The sequence below is a fragment of the Pleurodeles waltl genome, chromosome 4_2 (assembly GCF_031143425.1).
Source record: "Pleurodeles waltl isolate 20211129_DDA chromosome 4_2, aPleWal1.hap1.20221129, whole genome shotgun sequence".
Classification (NCBI taxonomy): Eukaryota; Metazoa; Chordata; class Amphibia; order Caudata; family Salamandridae; genus Pleurodeles; species Pleurodeles waltl.
The window spans coordinates 321,813,484-321,831,242 of record NC_090443.1 but is presented as its reverse complement, the minus strand read 5'-3'; the positions used below and the strand labels follow the sequence as shown (position 1 = coordinate 321,831,242).

The 17,759-nt window shown below is 47.0% G+C and overlaps 1 protein-coding gene across 2 annotated transcripts in view; it reads left to right on the top strand.

The window, feature by feature from the left end:
- Positions 1–17,759, top strand: part of MGAT3 (beta-1,4-mannosyl-glycoprotein 4-beta-N-acetylglucosaminyltransferase) — an 85,665-nt gene that overhangs the window by 28,575 nt on the left and 39,331 nt on the right. The gene's annotated exons all lie outside the window — the stretch shown is intronic.

Sequence of the window (17,759 nt, the reverse complement as noted above, 5' to 3'; positions counted from 1 at the left end):
CTTCAGGTGCGAGGCAGGAGAGGAGGCAGGGGGTGGCTCTCTTGGGCAAAATACGGGCTCAGAGATAAGTTTTCCCCACCACACCGTCTGGAGCCGCTCCTCGCTCAGTTCCGAGTGCGCCCAGGGACGTAGATTGATCAGTAACACTGGGGATTTGGGGTGAGAGAGCTTCAGATTATACAACAATCACACTGGCACACAACGTTAAATTAAATTATACAACAAGCAGGGCGCATGAGAGGGGCCTTATGGAACAGTGGAAAGGGAGACGGATCCGTATTGCTAGGAGTTCCAAGTGAGAGAAAATACAATAATTTGTCAATTAACCAATCTGGAGCCTTTTAAAACAGACAGGGAGAGTAGAGTGTGTGTACGTTTATGTAAACATTCCTAGTGAAATCCGACAGACACCTCACTGTACCGGACTGAAAGCACCCGAACCCAACTATTTACCAATAAACACATTTATTAGAGGGGTGTAGTGTAACACCTAAAACGCCCCCCCCCCCCCCCGACGCTAAGGTCCTGAGTGCACCTCTAGTACAGTCAGACGGGTGACCAGTTAACTTATTTAGGCTGAACTAACTGGACCCGATAACAATGATATGTAATCACAAAGGCCAGGAATGAAAAGGTAGTGTCTCAGTGCCATGGAGTCATCTGATCACCTTAACAGTGAGGTTACACGTCCAGCGTGACTCGAGAACAGTGAGGAGCCTTTCCACCGTTACTGACAGAATGTGACCCATGCACATACTCACATTTTATTCAACTCCCCTGTTTCTGAAAAAACTACCCTTGACCTCCCAGAGTACCCACAGCTACTTTCTTACACGCGCACTCAATCCTTTAGTACACTGAACACTTTTTTCTTGCACATACGTAACATCGCACACACTGCTACCATATTGTATGCATACTGACGGTGACTGTGCGCACGCGCACACACTCACTTTTCTTGTTCCTTTGAACATTCACCTTTAGGTCCTTCACATACTCGCCAATGGACATTTGTTACCCTTACGTTTGTTCCCATCACAAGTAGGTCCCAGTTAGGCATGACACTCGGCCATACTACCAGTCTCAAGCTTCCATTGGACAAACTACCGAGTTTTTTTAAAGTTGAGTTTTAGTCTTGTTTTGCTATAAATTCCCCAGTTGGCAACACACCTGGTAAAAATGCTTTGTAACAAAAACACCCAGGAAAAGAAACATGATATCCTGAGGCGCTGATCCAGTGTGGCCGGGATACCCATTGGCTCCCCGTTGCTGCCAGAATACAATTCATGTTCTGTGGCCTAGTCCACAAAAAACAGGTGTGGTGAGCAAAAAACAATGGATTAAACCCAGATCTTTGTGACTGGTGGTGAAAGTCTGCATTGTTCAGCATTCCGACCATCATTTGTTCTTTTTTACTTGTCCCCCTAGTGGAAAGGGTATGCCCTGACGAAGGTCCCATACTCACTGCGCCACCAGATTCAAGCTAGCCTACCTGATGAAGGGTGATCCCTGTAAACTGGTCCTAGGATGCTTGTTTCCGGTCCAAGGAGGACCTGGCTTGGCAGTTCGGACTGGACTGTTTCCCATGGGGAACAGGGTCAAGACTGATTTGCATATGGCTGGGTCCAAACTGGGGTAGCGTGGTGAGCAAAAAAACACGATGGATTAAACCCAGATCTTTGTGACTTGGGGTGAATGTTTGCATTGTTAAGCATTCCGTCCATCATTTGTTCTTTTTGCATTTGTCATTCACAAAAACAGGCCACCATGCAGAGGTGACCTACTCATGAACTCTGTAGGTTCAACATGATTTAGAAGTCGAAACTCCCTGCTACTGAAAGTTCCAAAATTCAGAAACTTCACTCTCCAAAAAGAAAATCTACCTCTCTGAAGCAGCAATTTCTGGATGGGACTCTATGCCCTCCAAATTAAGAACACCAGGTCCACTTACAGTTTTCAGACAACTCAAAGCAGACTTACTAAGATAATTCCTAACCTAGTGTCCACTTGATGGCACACATTTTCGACCTAGCTTGTCATCCACGCCAGAAACTGCCTCTGTGATTCTATGGTTCTTCATCTTCAACATTAGATACAACCCTGTTGCACTGTAAATCGCCCAAATGGCTAGTGGTCGAGATGCGCTTTTAAGTGTAAACATAAATCAGTGCAAGTACTGGCATAGTCAATTTAATAGCACTGCCATGCTATGTGTGTGCCCCTGAAAATTCAAGCTCAAGAAGCTGGAAAAATAAACAAAATGAGCTTTGTGGGAGGCAAGCACTTTTTTTGTGGAAGCACACAACGTCTGCCCAGTCAAAACATGTTCCGGCTGCAAGCATGTGGGTGGAGCCAAAGCCCCACCCATATCACATCTCACCTTGGAGATCTCCATTGGCTGCCAATACACAAACACTGCCAATTAAAACTCCTCACACACGCATACAAGGCACTGCACAATATTGGACCAGCCTACCTCAGCTGCCGCCTCCACTTCATCCAGCATACCAGAGACCTAGGCTCTGCATCACACACTCTTGCACACACCTCACATCCCTAAAGGCAGAACAAGAGGCCTAGCCTCCTTCCTCGCACCTAAAAGAAGGAACAGCCTCCCTCTACACATAAGGGCCTCCTCCTCGCTTCTAGATTTCTGCAAGAAGCTGCAAACTTGTCTCTTCAACTAGCACCCTGCAGATGACCTTCACACTTGTTCCAGCGCCTGCATACCCCTCGGATGATAGGTGCTTTACAAATCCTGATAACATAATGTAGCTTTCTCATATAATTGTCTAGCAACAGCTGTGCTGTCAAGCCAGACTATTAAACCCAACTCATTCTGCAGTGGCACAGTCACCTAATATTTTCTTGCAAGCTCATCCCGGTAACAGCTTACAAACACATCACATTCCCTTCATACTCAACTCTGTGCCCCAACAAATCCTCTTCCATGAAACCATTGTTTTTGTATTCTAGAGGGCCAGGTGATATGGGCTTGGATTCTCCGATTTTCATTCCAATGTATTATGGCAATTAGCAAAACGGATCCTTCCCGAGGAAAGTAGTCTAGAACTCCGAGAATGCTCCGAGGCATGGATTAGGCTTCCAAAAGACAGGTGGAACAGGCGGCATGCTCGTGGACAGCAGAAGACGCATGGAAATGATAGCTGTGCCATCCTGTTGAAATTCATGGTTATCATAAGTGCTGGAAGCATTGGGTGCTGGTGACCTTTTCGTACCACTAAGGCTTAACTGGCATTTGAGGAGTGATGTGTGTAGGTTCACTGCTGACACTTTCCATGGCATTCTGAGAAGCTCAGGAGAGGTAGGAAAAGGGGGAGCACAACGGGCATTTCCACCATTTTTAATTGGGCAGGGTATAGGTGTGGTACTTGTATTGTTTGCAGGGGACCTTTCGACCACTTGTGCTGGTTTTGAGTCACAGGCATGGTTCCCACAAGCCTATGTGCTATCATTTGAGTACTTGAGCTCTGATTGCGTACTGTGCAATGCCTGCTGTCGGAGCGCCTATTCCTTTCATCACCAGTTTTGTTTAGATGCCCGCAGTAACACCAGGCGTCTGAGAGCCTTTTTTAAGGCATACTGTAGGGTTTATTGCCGAAAGCTGATTCAAGACGTGCTGTTTCTCAGCACTGCAAGTGCTTAGCGATTATTCCATGATGATTGGTGCCCCATCAGCCCTCAGTATAGATCTGCGAAAAGTGCTTTATTTCAACTCAGCACTGAGTAATTCTCGCTGCATACTTTCCTTGCTTTCATAGCAGTCATGGGTGACTCCTTTCAAAGTCCTTCGCTCTACATTGTATGTTGAACTTAACCTGATTTACATATTTCATCTTGGTCCATTGCAGTGTGCCTTCCGTGGTATCCTAGGGTAGGCATTGATATATTTCCAGGCCAGAGGAATTACTGGCAGACAACCGCAACTTGTACACAGTGGACTGTTTTTATAGATGGCATTGTGCACTAGGCCGCAGAGACTGAACTGTATTCTGGCAACAACGGGGTGACCCACTGCATCGCTCCATCTCCTCAGGACACTGTGTTCTAGGTTCATGGCTGGAGGTGGTACTTCAGACCTGTTGGAACTTTGAGTGGCTTCTGTGGCAGCATCTATGGGATGCATGGTACAATATGTCTTCAGAGAAATTGCTAAGGCAGTGACACAATTTCTGGTGGTCATCTTGCTTTCCCCGTTCTCTAGTACTACTCTTGCTGTGATGTTCGTTTAATTTTATGTATTTATGCAAATTAATTTAACATTTACTAAACTGTACCCAAATCAACAGAAAACAAGCATTGGCAAAGCCAACTGGTCTTGTCTTGGTACAAGTGCAATATTGGTTTCTATTTATTTTTACAAACCTGCTGTGTGCGAAATAATTTAGCAAAAGGAAGTGGCCCAGCTTCTCCATGGGTACTGCACTTTTTCCGGGTAGCTGTGTATATGGGTTCCTGCAAAATGCCATCACTCACAGTGCATGGCAACCACAGGATAAAGTAAATAATCTATTGTCTCAAACTGAATGCTGTGGTCGGTGGAAGAAAAAATACGATTGACACTTGAACAGCCCAATGGATAAAGAGGGCTGACCAAAATCCCCTGTACAGACTTACATATTTTCAAACCTGGCACCGTCTCCTGCCCTGTTCCACCATGTGTCACACAATACTGCCTCTTTCATACATTCACCCAATGAAGAACCGATATCACATGGTGAAAGGGAAGGCAAGCTGGAAATCCCCACTCTGACTGGGGTTTCCGGCTCGTCTTTGTATGTTCTAAGTAGCAGATGCTGTGTTATGAAAACACTGCAGGACAGCAGCAGCAGTCTCAGAAAGCTCTTTTTTAAAAAATTTAAATTTTTTTTAGGGGCGAGGTCAAAGCGCTCCATCTCTCTTTAGCAGGATTTTAACCACGTCCATGTTATGTCAGTCACTTTTGGTTTGTGGGCTTGCCTTTTAAAATCCGCTTGTTTTCATTTGTGAAAGGCATGTATACATCATGCCTTTTCCGGTGTTTAACCCTCCTCAAGAGCAACTGTAAACTACTGGAAACATTCGAGGCTCCATGTTTTCCGTATGGTTTCTAGACTACTTTTTCTCTTTATTTCGCAGCGCAATCATCCAGTTAGGAGTTTGCAACGCTAATAGCTCTAACTCGACTTAATGCGAGACCCGTTGCATTGCAAATGCTTGTTTTTTTAAGGAGTGGGTGGTTAAGGGTTGGTTGGGAGAAGGGCAAGAAGTGCTCCACAGGCAATTCTCGGAAAAACGACCCACCCCCTCCTCACACAGTGACTTTTTTTTTTTTTTTTTTTTTAGCAGGTTTGGATTTATGTTTTTTTTTAATTATGATTTTTTTGAAACCCTGAGTGTGATGAGTCAGCTAAAGCTATCTGGACGCTAGACATAAATATGTAAGGGTTTACCTAAACAACAGTGAAACTACTGAGAAATTTACCATGCTTCACTATTTCAGGTAAAACAAATCATCGATATGGTCCCCTGATCTTCGAGCAACATACACCGGATCCATTGAGAATTCTCAAATTGATTATAGAAATCCCCTTTGTTAGTGCACTATCGCATTTGTTCAATTACAATGAGTGTAGAAAATGTCCATTTGATATAGTCTACGGCCTTGGGAAACAAGACCATCTCAGAGGTGGACTTCGCACTGACTGCATCAGAAGAAACCAGGATGTTGTTCAACACTATGTATCATCTTTAAATCAAGCAAAGCCTCGACGCAAATAAGTTAAAGGAAATTGTGAAATTCTACTGCCCTACAAAGTCGCTTACAGATGGCAAGACAAATGCAGTTCTGTAACTCAAAGAAACATTCAGGCAGCCAGGTGCCAATGATGGTATAAATTCATGCCAGATCTTCTTGGCAAGCAATCTGTCATTGTTCACACAGAAACTTTAGACTCACCCATTCAGGTTCTTTCTTTTCATGTGTTTTTCAGGTCATTTGGACCGGTAACTAATGCCAGTGCCATTTTAAACTTGGAATGCACACAACACTCTTTGGTGTCTTTTGGATTCGTTTCTCACAGTCGTGTTGTGACACCATTGGTCAGGTCATTGGTGCAGCTTTCATTTCACATTACTGATAGGCTTTTACAGCCCTCGTATAACGATTGGACTTTGACAGCCTTTCAAACAATTCATTACTTGGTTACTGAAGCCCAGCTTTGGATGTGGCAAAAGTACAGCCTTCGTAGGTGGTGCACTTGATGGCATCCAGGATGTGGGTGAGGGTGGTGTGTGAGAGGGAGTTTGGAAGCTACCTATTTGGGTGTAAGTCACAGTGAGATTGTAGGCAAGGTGAATCACTAGTTGGTATTTCTCAGAGAGGTTCTAAAATTGTTCATCTTCTTGGTGAAGAGGTGATCGATGTCGAGAGAACATCGATTTGATAGATCAGGCATGAAAATGAAAGCAGTGCTTACCACTTGAGAGTGCTTCCCTTCAGTTGGAGCCTTTGCTGGTGGTGTTTCTGTACAAAGTGTCTTTGGTTGAGGTGATCAGGAAGTGTGAAGACTTCAAATATTTTGAGCTGAGAAAGTTCTTAGGGGTCCTTTGTCTTTATATTGTTCTAGTCTATATCTAGTGCTGTTGTTTTTTTCGGTGAATTATTAGAAGTCTCAAAAGTTTTGTTTTCAAAGTTGCTTTAGAGTTTACTTGATTTGTTGCTGTGGCGTTGTATGTACATGTTCTCTTAAGTGTATTGTTATCTGCTGCTGGGTGAAGCATGTTGAAGAGCTTCAGGAGTTCTGCTTGGGCAGAGTTCCTGGGCCAAGTCCTTGAAAGAGCAATAAGTTCCTTTTCTGATTTGTCATGGACCTTGATGTATTGATAGTGTAATTGTATTTGCTTACAGGCTGGCAAACATCCCCATGTATTGGATGTAGTTTGCTTTATATGGCAGATATTGAATAGGGTGCGCAGTGTTCAAATACTTGGGTCATTAGTTGCACTTAAACACGAAGTGCTGCAGAGAGTGTGTGACGAGGCAGTGGATGTACCTAAAGAGAGTGATACTGCATGGAGTCTACCCAGGAGTGAAAGAAGCATAGCACTGGAGGCAATGCTGAGCCACCTCTAGGTAATGTGTTCACCCAAGAGCCCTGCAGGGATTGTTAAATCACCCGGAATTGATAGAGACCACCCAGCAGTTAATGAGGCCAGGTCCTGAAAAGCACTGCTAAGCTACTCGGTATCTTCTGTAATGGAAGGAATACATGCCCAGCCTCGAGAATGTATCAGCCCAGGACCCCTCCGATTCGTATTTCTGTTTAAACAGGACTGATGAAACCCCAATCATAAAAGGCACAGTTAACCCCTCAGTAAAGATTATTCAGAGTCACTCAGGAAGTGATGGAAGCCAAACCCTAGAAACACTGTAGAACTGCTGGTAAATACTGATCATAGTCCTCCGTGAGTCATAAAAAAAAAACATACCCTGACAGCAATTCTAATCCACCAGTAAATAATTTCCGTCTTCCTGGAGCAACAAAATCCTATACCCTGTGGACACTCTAGCACAGCAGTCAGTACTATATGAGGTCTGAATAAAGTGAGAGCGAGATACCATAGTGGCGGGTCATTGCATTATTTCACTAAGCATTTTATTCATGTAGCTGCTCTAGTTCTTAGTGGTATATTCTAAGGTTGCCTGCCGGAGGGAGAAAGAGATGAGGAAAGGGGTTTGGGCAAATTTGCATCCGGTACCTGGGCGCCTCCTTGGAGTGCATGGCTGGAAGGATGTTGCATGCAGAATGTCCTATATGCAATTTGTTGGATAAGGTGAGTGAGTTCGAAATGCATCATGTTCGGTATGCGATTGTGCATAAACATGAGATGTTGCTAAGAGTGCAAGAATAGTTATTTGCACCTTCCTACTTTCCAACCTACCCAGGTCATTATCTGCATATTGTAATTAAATTGATAGGGAGAGCAATGGATTATTTTAGTGTTCTCTGAATTTCAAGGAGATTGAGTATTTATATTATATGTGCAGGAATTAAGCTCCAGAGCTTGTTCACATGGACAAAGAGAAACAATCTGTTTTCAGCTTTTTGACAAGCGGACCGAGGTCTTGAAGTACGCAAAGTTGGGATGGCTTAAGGTAGTCACAGTAAAAGTCGAGGAAGGCTGTCTGTAAATGCCAGGTAATAGAGTGAGGCTGTACTCGTCAGGAGAAATGCAGATTGGTAAATTGGCAATGAGGAGAAATGCGCACTTGTAAATCGGCAATGGCAACCATTCAGCGCTGTGTAGTCCTCCATCCATACTGTTTGATGCATTTTATGTCCTGGAGGGATGGCTTCATGTAGAAAAGGTGGTGCACCATTTCAAAGATAATTGTCCTTGATGGAGGAAGAGCTGGTCAGGGCTGGGGTGATATATTTGTCTGGCTGACATACTTTCTGATTTGTTTGTTACTGTAAAGTGTTTAGTTGTGGAGCACCAAGAGCTGGTCTATCAGAGATCAGTTGGGTTGGTGGATTGGTGTGGGGCATCTGCAATCATCCACCGGATTACACTTGTATTGTTATAGAATAACGCTCTATGTCTGGGACAGTGGAAAAGAGTAGCAGCCCCGATGTGGATGGGGCAGGATATTCTGGTGGCTATGCTTAAGCCACAATGTCTGTAACTCAATCCGAAGGTTTTAGATGTGCTTTCATCCAGGTCTCTAGAAATGGAATCCAGGTGCTCTCTCGCCCTAATGCCTTTCAAAGACTCTGTCTGCGTTTAATTACCCATGTACGTCACCATATTCCAGCTCCTGTTTGTGTCTAGATCCCAGGTGGGCGTGCGCCCTGATATCAGGCAAGACATCTTAGTGTGTTCTCACACAGACATGTCACTAGATTTCGGGGTGCCTTTCTCTGCTCATTTTTGCACCCCATGTGTAGTTACACCTTACTAAATTCAAGGTGTGCTCCGAACATATCTGTCCCAGTGTTCCATCTTAAAATCTGACACTAGATCCTAGGTGTGCTTCCACTGTCATGTGTGTTACTAGATCCCGGGTGAAAAAGCCAACCCCTGTATATCCTACATTTCTCATTGGTAGCAGGGTCCCATCCCTTGTGGGCTGTACACCCGGCACACATCTAATATTGCCCCATCACACGTAGGTTGTTACTAGCATTACGGACAGTCTCTCCCTATGCCTTTGCTATTGCCAGCTCATGAGTGGACTTTTACTAGCTATCTCAGGGTGCTTTGGCTACACTCCCTCGCTCTCTCCTTGGGCTACACTACTTCACTCTCTGCTTAGGTGACACTCCCCCGCGCTCTGAGCCTCGGCGACAATCCCTCGCGCTCTCTGCTACGCCTACACTCCCTCACTCTCTGAGGCAGCCCTGATTTCCACAGGCAAATGAAGGTCTTCTCACTCGGCCCATCGCGTGGCTGCTGCTAGTTAGCCAGGGAGTGTCCAGAGGGCCTCTATCGCCCATCACACAACGGCTGTTATTAACTCTCTGAGGAGTGATCATGTCTTTGCTGCAACCTATGACGCACAGGCTGTTACTAGCTCTCTGACACGTTCACGTTACACCTTGGCTATCCCTCCATCGTATGAAGGCTATTACTGGCTCCATGAGGAATACCCAGTAGGCATTGGCTGTCACTCTATCACAAACAGGCTGTTACTAGCTCTCCGAGGAGTACACAGTACACCTAGGCTATCGCCCCAGAACACACAGGCTGTTACTAGCTCTCTGAGGAGTACACAATACACCTGGACAGTACACCTAGGCTATCGCCCCAGAACACACAGGCTGTTACTAGCTCTCCGAGGAGTACACTGTACACCTAGGTTATCGTCCCTTAACGCACAGGCTGCTACTAGCTCTCCGAGGAGTACACAATACACCTGGACAGTACACCTAGGCTATCGCCCCATGACGCACTAGCTGTTACTAGCTCTCTGAGGAGTACACAATACACCTGGACAGTACACCTTGGTTGTCGCCCCATGACGCACAGGCTGTTACTAGCTCTCTGGGGAGTACACAATACACCTGGATAGTACACCTTGGTTGTCCCCCCATGACGCACAGGCTGTTACTAGCTCTATGAGGAGTACACAATACACCTGGACAGTGCACCTTGGCTATCGCCCCATGACGCACAGGCTGTTACTAGCTCTCTGAGGAGTACACAGTACACCTGGACAGTGCACCTTGGCTATCGCCCCATGACGCACAGGCTGTTTCTAGCTCTCTGAGGAGTACTCAATACACCTGGACAGTACACCTTGGCTATCGCCCCAGAACACACAGGCTGTTACTAGCTCTCTGAGGAGTACACAATACACCTGGACAGTGCACCTTGGCTATCGCCCCATGACGCACAGGCTGTTACTAGCTCTCCGAGGAGTACACAGTACACCTAGGCTATCGCCCCAGAACACACAGGCTGTTACTAGCTCTCTGAGGAGTACACAATACACCTGGACAGTACACCTAGGCTATCTCCTCATGACGCACAGGCTGTTACTAGCTCTCTGAGGAGTACACCATACACCTGGACAGTGCACCTTGGCTGTCGCCCCATGACGCACAGGCTGTTACTAGCTCTCTGAGGAGTACACAATACACCTGGACAGTGCAACTTGGCTGTCGCCCCATGCCGCACAGGCTGTTAATAGCTCTCCGAGGAGTACACAATACACCTGGACAGTGGACCTTGGCTGTCGCCCCATGACGCACAGGCTGTTTCTAGCTCTCTGAGGAGTACTCAATACACCTGGACAGTACACCTTGGCTATCTCCCCATGACGCACAGGCTGTTACTAGCTCTCTGAGGAGTGCACAGTACACCTAGGCTATCGCCCCATGACGCACAGGCTGTTACTAGCTCTCCGAGGAGTACACAATACACCTGGACAGTACACCTTGGTTTTCGCCCCATGACGCACAGGCTGTTACTAGCTCTCTGAGGAGTACACAATACACCTGGACAGTACACCTTGGTTGTCTCCCCATGTCGCACAGGTTGTTACTAGCTCTCCGAGGAGTACACAATACACCTGGACAGTGCACCTTGGCTATCTCCCCATGACGCACAGGCTGTTAGCCTAGGTGCACTGTGTACTCCTCAGAGAGCTACTAACAGCCTGTGCGTCATGGGGAGATAGCCTAGGTGTACTGTGTACTCCTCGGAGAGCTACTATCTCCCCATGACGCACAGGCTGTTAGTAGCTCTCTGAGGAGTACACAGTGCACCTAGGCTATCTCCCAGTGACGCACAGGCTGTTACTAGCTCTCCGAGAAGTACACAATACACCTAGACAGTGCACCTTGGCTGTCGCCCCATGACGCACAGGCTGTTACTAGCTCTCTGAGGAGTACACAATATACCTGGACAGTACACCTTGGTTGTCTCCCCATGACGCACAGGCTGTAAGTAGCTCTCTGAGGAGTACACAGTGCACCTAGGCTATCTCCCCGTGACGCACAGGCTGTTACTAGCTCTCCGAGGAGTACACAATACACCTAGACAGTGCACCTTGGCTGTCGCCCCATGATGCACAGGCTGTTACTAGCTCTCTGAGGAGTACACAATACACCTGGACAGTACACCTTGGTTGTCTCCCCATGACGCACAGGCTGTTAGTAGCTCTCTGAGGAGTACACAGTGCACCTAGGCTATCTCCCCGTGACGCACAGGCTGTTACTAGCTCTCCGAGAAGTACACAATACACCTAGACAGTGCACCTTGGCTGTCGCCCCATGACGCACAGGCTGTTACTAGCTCTCTGAGGAGTACACAATACACCTGGACAGTACACCTTGGTTGTCTCCCCATGACGCACAGGCTGTAAGTAGCTCTCTGAGGAGTACACAGTGCACCTAGGCTATCTCCCCATGATGTACAGGCTGTTACTAGCTCTCCGAGAAGTACACAAACACCTAGACAGTGCACCTTGGCTGTCGCCCCATGACGCACAGGTTGTTACTAGCTCTCCAAGGAGTACACAATACACCTGGACAATACACCAAGGAAGTGAAAAACCTAGGAATCACCATGGATTCCAAACTAACTATGAATACCCAAGTAGACAAATTAGCACGCACAAGCTTCATCACCTTAAAGACTTTACGACGCATTTTCCCTCACCTCGGATTTCCACACAAGGTGCAAGCTACTATCTCACTTGTATTATCCAAGCTGGATTATGCCAATAGCCTCTACCATGGATCATCTCTATCTGTTATGAAAAAACTACAACGTATCCAGAATTCCGCAGCCATGCTACTACTACATATAAAGCCGCAAGCCCACATCTCCCCTGCCTTGAGAGCACTACACTGGTTACCCGTTGCCAGAAGATGCACTTTCAAGCTGCTTTGTATCACCCACAAAGCTATACATGGAACAGGACCGCTTTTCATCAGAAAGAAAATTACCAAATACATCCAACAAAGAACCCTCCGCTCAAGACTGGCACCCCGCCTTAGAACACCACCATACAAGAAAAAGACCGTAGGTGGTACATCCTTCTCCGTCCAAGCAGCCAAACTATGGAATTCATTACCCCCAACTATAAGAGCCACAGATAACTTTCTTGTTTTCAGGAAACCACTCAAGAGTTGGCTCTTTCCTTCATAACCACCTTTTTCAAACAACTATGAACTGCATATGCCTATGTGGATAATTATTTTTTTCAGATTATTTGTATATTTCTATTTATTTATAGTTTCTTTGGAAACTAAAGCAAGGCTGTGCGCTCAGAGATCCCATATCAGAAAAGATCTAGAATCCTTCCTGGAGGTGAACTGATGATGTACTGGAGCGTAAGCTGTATCTGACTGTGACGCGCGGGTTCTATCCTCCTCTCCTGGAGACACAGAGTAGAAGGTTCCCCCTTTTTAAAGCACCTGTAAGCTCCGCCCGCTAAGCCACGCCCGTCCACCCTCGAAGTAGGTAAAGGAATTCCCGCCTTTTACCAGGATGATGGACAGCTTTCCAAAACGACCCCACCGCGTTTTCCGCCGATTCCGATGGTGCGTTGGTGATGCTCAGAAGCACGAGGACATCTCCACAAAGACGCACTAGTAACAATCACATTGCCAAAGGCACACAAGGTTGCTGGAGACGTTTACCCCGTGGCCCATCACGTACCCTTAGTGTACAATATAAACGGGGCGTATAAAACATGCTAGGTAACGCTTACTGGCATACTCATAGAAAATACCCCGGTTTGGGTAGGCCACGATGCTCTTTTTACAGAAACTAAACCTCAAAGGAAGCACTTCCAAATATAAACGTAGCAGGTGCCGCAGTCGAAGCTCAGCTTCTGGAAAGGACAAGCCACCGTAACTCTTGGGCTTGGCAAAGATAAAGCAAGGCTGTGCGCTCAGAGATCCCATAGCAGGAAAAGATCTACAATCCTTCCTTGAGGTGAACTGATGATGTACTGGAGCGTAGGCTGTATCTGACTGTGACGCGCGGGTTCTGTCTTCCTCTGCTGGAGACACAGAGTAGAAGGTTTGCCCTTTATAAAGCACCTGTAAGCTCCGCCCGCTGAGCCACGCCCCGTCCACCCTCGAAGTAGGTAAAGGAATTCCCGCCTCTTACCAGGATGATGGACAGCTTTCCAAAACGACCCCACCGCGTTTTCCGCCGATTCCGGTGGTGCGTTGTTCGTGCTCAGAAGCACGAGGACATCTCCACAAAGACGTACTAGTAACAATCACATTGCCAAAGGCACACAAGGTTGCTGGAGACGTTTACCCCGTGGCCCATCACGTACCCTTAGTGTACAATATAAACGGGGCGTATAAAACATGCTAGGTAACGCTTACTGACATACTCGTAGAAAATACCCCGGTTGGGTAGGCCACGATGCTCATTTTACAGAAACTAAACCTCAAAGGAAGCACTTCCAAATATAAACGTAGCAGGTGCCGCAGTTGAAGCTCAGCTTCTGGAAAGGACAAGCCACCATAACTCTTGGGCTTGGCAAAGATAAAGCAAGGCTGTGCGCTCAGAGATCCCATAGCAGAAAAAGATCTAGAATCCTTCCTGGAGGTGAACTGATGATGTACTGGAGCGTAATCTGTATCTGACTGTGACGCGCGGGTTCTATCTTCCTCTCCTGGAGACACAGAGTAGGAGGTTCTCCCTTCATAAAGCACCTGTAAGCTCCGCCCACTGAGCCACGCCCCGTCCACCCTCGAAGTAGGTAAAGGAATTCCCGCCTCTTACCAGGATGATGGACAGCTTTCCAAACGACCCCACTGCGTTTACCACCGATTCCGGTGGTGCGTTGTTGATGCTCAGAAGCACGAGGACATCTCCACAAAGACGCACTAGTAACAATCTCATTGCCAAAGGAAAACAAGGTTTCTGGAGACGTTTTTTACCCCGTGGCCCATCACGTACCCTTAGTATACAATATAAACGGGCGTATAAAACATGCTAGGTAACGCTTACTGACATACTCGTAGAAAATACTCCGGTTGGGTAGGCCACGATGCTCATTTTACAGAAACTAAACCTCAAAGGAAGCACTTACAATTATAATCGTAGCAGGTGCCGCAGTCGAAGCTCAGTTTCTGGAGGTGAACTGATGATGTACTGGAGCGTAATCCGTATGAGACTGTGACGAGCGGGTTCTATCTTCCTCTCCGGGAGACACAGAGTAGAAGGTTCTCCCTTTATAAAGCACCTGTAAGCTCCGCCCGCTGAGCCACGCCCTGTCCACCCTCGAAGTAGGTAAAGGAATTCCCGCCTCTTACCAGGATGATGGACAGCTTTCCAAAACGACCCCACTGCGTTTTACAGCCGATTCCGGTGGTACGTTGTTAATGCTCAGAAGCACGAGGACATCTCCACAAAGACGCACTAGTAACAATCACATTGCCAAAGGCACACAAGGTTGCTGGAGACGTTTACCCCATGGCCCATCACGTACCCCTAGTGTACAATATAAATGCAGCAGATGCCAGTTGAAGCTCACCTTCTGGAAAGGACAAGCCACCCTAACTCTTGGGCTTGGCTAAGATAAAGCAAGGCTGTGCGCTCAGAGATCCCATAGCAGAAAAGATCTAGAATCCTTCCTGGAGGTGAACTGATGATGTACTGGAGCGTAATCTGTATCTGACTGTGACGCGCGGGTTCTATCTTCCTCTCCTGGAGACACAGAGTAGGAGGTTCTCCCTTCATAAAGCACCTGTAAGCTCCGCCCGCTGAGCCACGCCTGTCCACCCTCGAAGTAGGTAAAGGAATTCCCGCCTCTTACCAGGATGATGGACAGCTTTCCAAAACGACCCCACCGCGTTTTCCGCCGATTCCGATTGTGCGTTGGTGATGCTCAGAAGCACGAGGACATCTCCACAAAGACGCACTAGTAACAATCACATTGCCAAAGGCACACAAGGTTGCTGGAGACGTTTACCCCGTGGCCCATCACGTACCCTTAGTGTACAATATAAACGGGGCGTATAAAACATGCTAGGTAACGCTTACTGGCATACTCATAGAAAATACCCCGGTTTGGGTAGGCCACGATGCTCTTTTTACAGAAACTAAACCTCAAAGGAAGCACTTCCAAATATAAACGTAGCAGGTGCCGCAGTCGAAGCTCAGCTTCTGGAAAGGACAAGCCACCGTAACTCTTGGGCTTGGCAAAGATAAAGCAAGGCTGTGCGCTCAGAGATCCCATAGCAGGAAAAGATCTACAATCCTTCCTTGAGGTGAACTGATGATGTACTGGAGCGTAGGCTGTATCTGACTGTGACGCGCGGGTTCTGTCTTCCTCTGCTGGAGACACAGAGTAGAAGGTTTGCCCTTTATAAAGCACCTGTAAGCTCCGCCCGCTGAGCCACGCCCCGTCCACCCTCGAAGTAGGTAAAGGAATTCCCGCCTCTTACCAGGATGATGGACAGCTTTCCAAAACGACCCCACCGCGTTTTCCGCCGATTCCGGTGGTGCGTTGTTCGTGCTCAGAAGCACGAGGACATCTCCACAAAGACGTACTACTAACAATCACATTGCCAAAGGCACACAAGGTTGCTGGAGACGTTTACCCCGTGGCCCATCACGTACCCTTAGTGTACAATATAAACGGGGCGTATAAAACATGCTAGGTAACGCTTACTGACATACTCGTAGAAAATACCCCGGTTGGGTAGGCCACGATGCTCATTTTACAGAAACTAAACCTCAAAGGAAGCACTTCCAAATATAAACGTAGCAGGTGCCGCAGTTGAAGCTCAGCTTCTGGAAAGGACAAGCCACCATAACTCTTGGGCTTGGCAAAGATAAAGCAAGGCTGTGCGCTCAGAGATCCCATAGCAGAAAAAGATCTAGAATCCTTCCTGGAGGTTGAACTGATGATGTACTGGAGCGTAATCTGTATCTGACTGTGACGCGCGGTTTCTATCTTCCTCTCCTGGAGACACAGAGTAGAAGGTTTCTCCCTTCATAAAGCACCTGTAAGCTCCGCCCGCTGAGCCACGCCCATCCACCCTCGAAGTAGGTAAAGGAATTCCCGCCTTTTACCAGGATGATGGACAGCTTTCCAAAACGACCCAATGCGTTTTTAACGCCGATTCCGGTGGTGCGTTGTTGATGCTCAGAAGCGCGAGGACATCTCCACAAAGACGCACTAGTAACAATCGCATTGCCAAAGGAAAACAAGGTTTCTGGAGACGTTTACCCCGTGGCCCATCACGTACCCTTAGTGTACAATATAAACGGGCGTATGAAACATGCTAGGTAACGCTTACTGACATACTCGTAGAAAATACTCCGGTTGAGTAGGCCACGATGCTCATTTTACAGAAACTAATCCTCAAAGGAAGTACTTACAATTATAATCGTAGCAGGTGCTGCAGTTGAAGCTTAGCTTCTGGAGGTGAACTGATGATGTACTAGAGCGTAATCTGTATCAGACTGTGACGCGCGGGTTCTATCTTCCTCTCCGGGAGACACAGAGTAGAAGGTTCTCCTTTCATAAAGCACCTGTAAGCTCCGCCCGCTGAGCCACGCCCCGTCCACCCTCGAAGTAGGTAAAGGAATTCCCGCCTCTTACCAGGATGATGGTCATCTTTCCAAAACGACCCCACTGCTTTTACCGCCGATTCACGTGGTGCGTTATTGATGCTCAGAAGCACGAGGACATCTCCACAAAGACGCACTAGTAACAATAACATTGCCAAAGGCACACAAGGTTGCTGGAGACGTTTTACCCCATGGCCCATCACGTACCCCTAGTGTACAATATAAACGCAGCAGATGCCGCAGTTGAAGCTCACCTTCTGGAAAGGACAAGCCACCCTAACTCTTGGACTTGGCAAAGATAAAGCAAGGCTGTGCGCTCAGAGATCCCATAGCAGAAAAGATCTAGAATCCTTCCTGGAGGTGAACTGAGGATGTACTGGAGCGTAATCTGTATATGACTGAGACGCGCGGGTTCTATCTTCCTCTGCTGGAGACACAGAGTAGAAGGCTCTCCCTTTATAAAGCACCTGTAAGCTCCGCCCGCTGAGCCACACCCCGTCCACCCTCAAAGTAGGTAAAGGAATTCCCGCCTTTTACCAGGATGATGGATGGATGACTAAGTCTTTTTTACCCATGATTCTAATTATGTATTATATGTGCATATGTGTGTTGTATTCATATGTGTGTGTGTGTATAAATGTATAGATATATGTGTATATGTTGTTTCTGTGCCTGGCATGTTTGTGGATCTTTGCATGGCT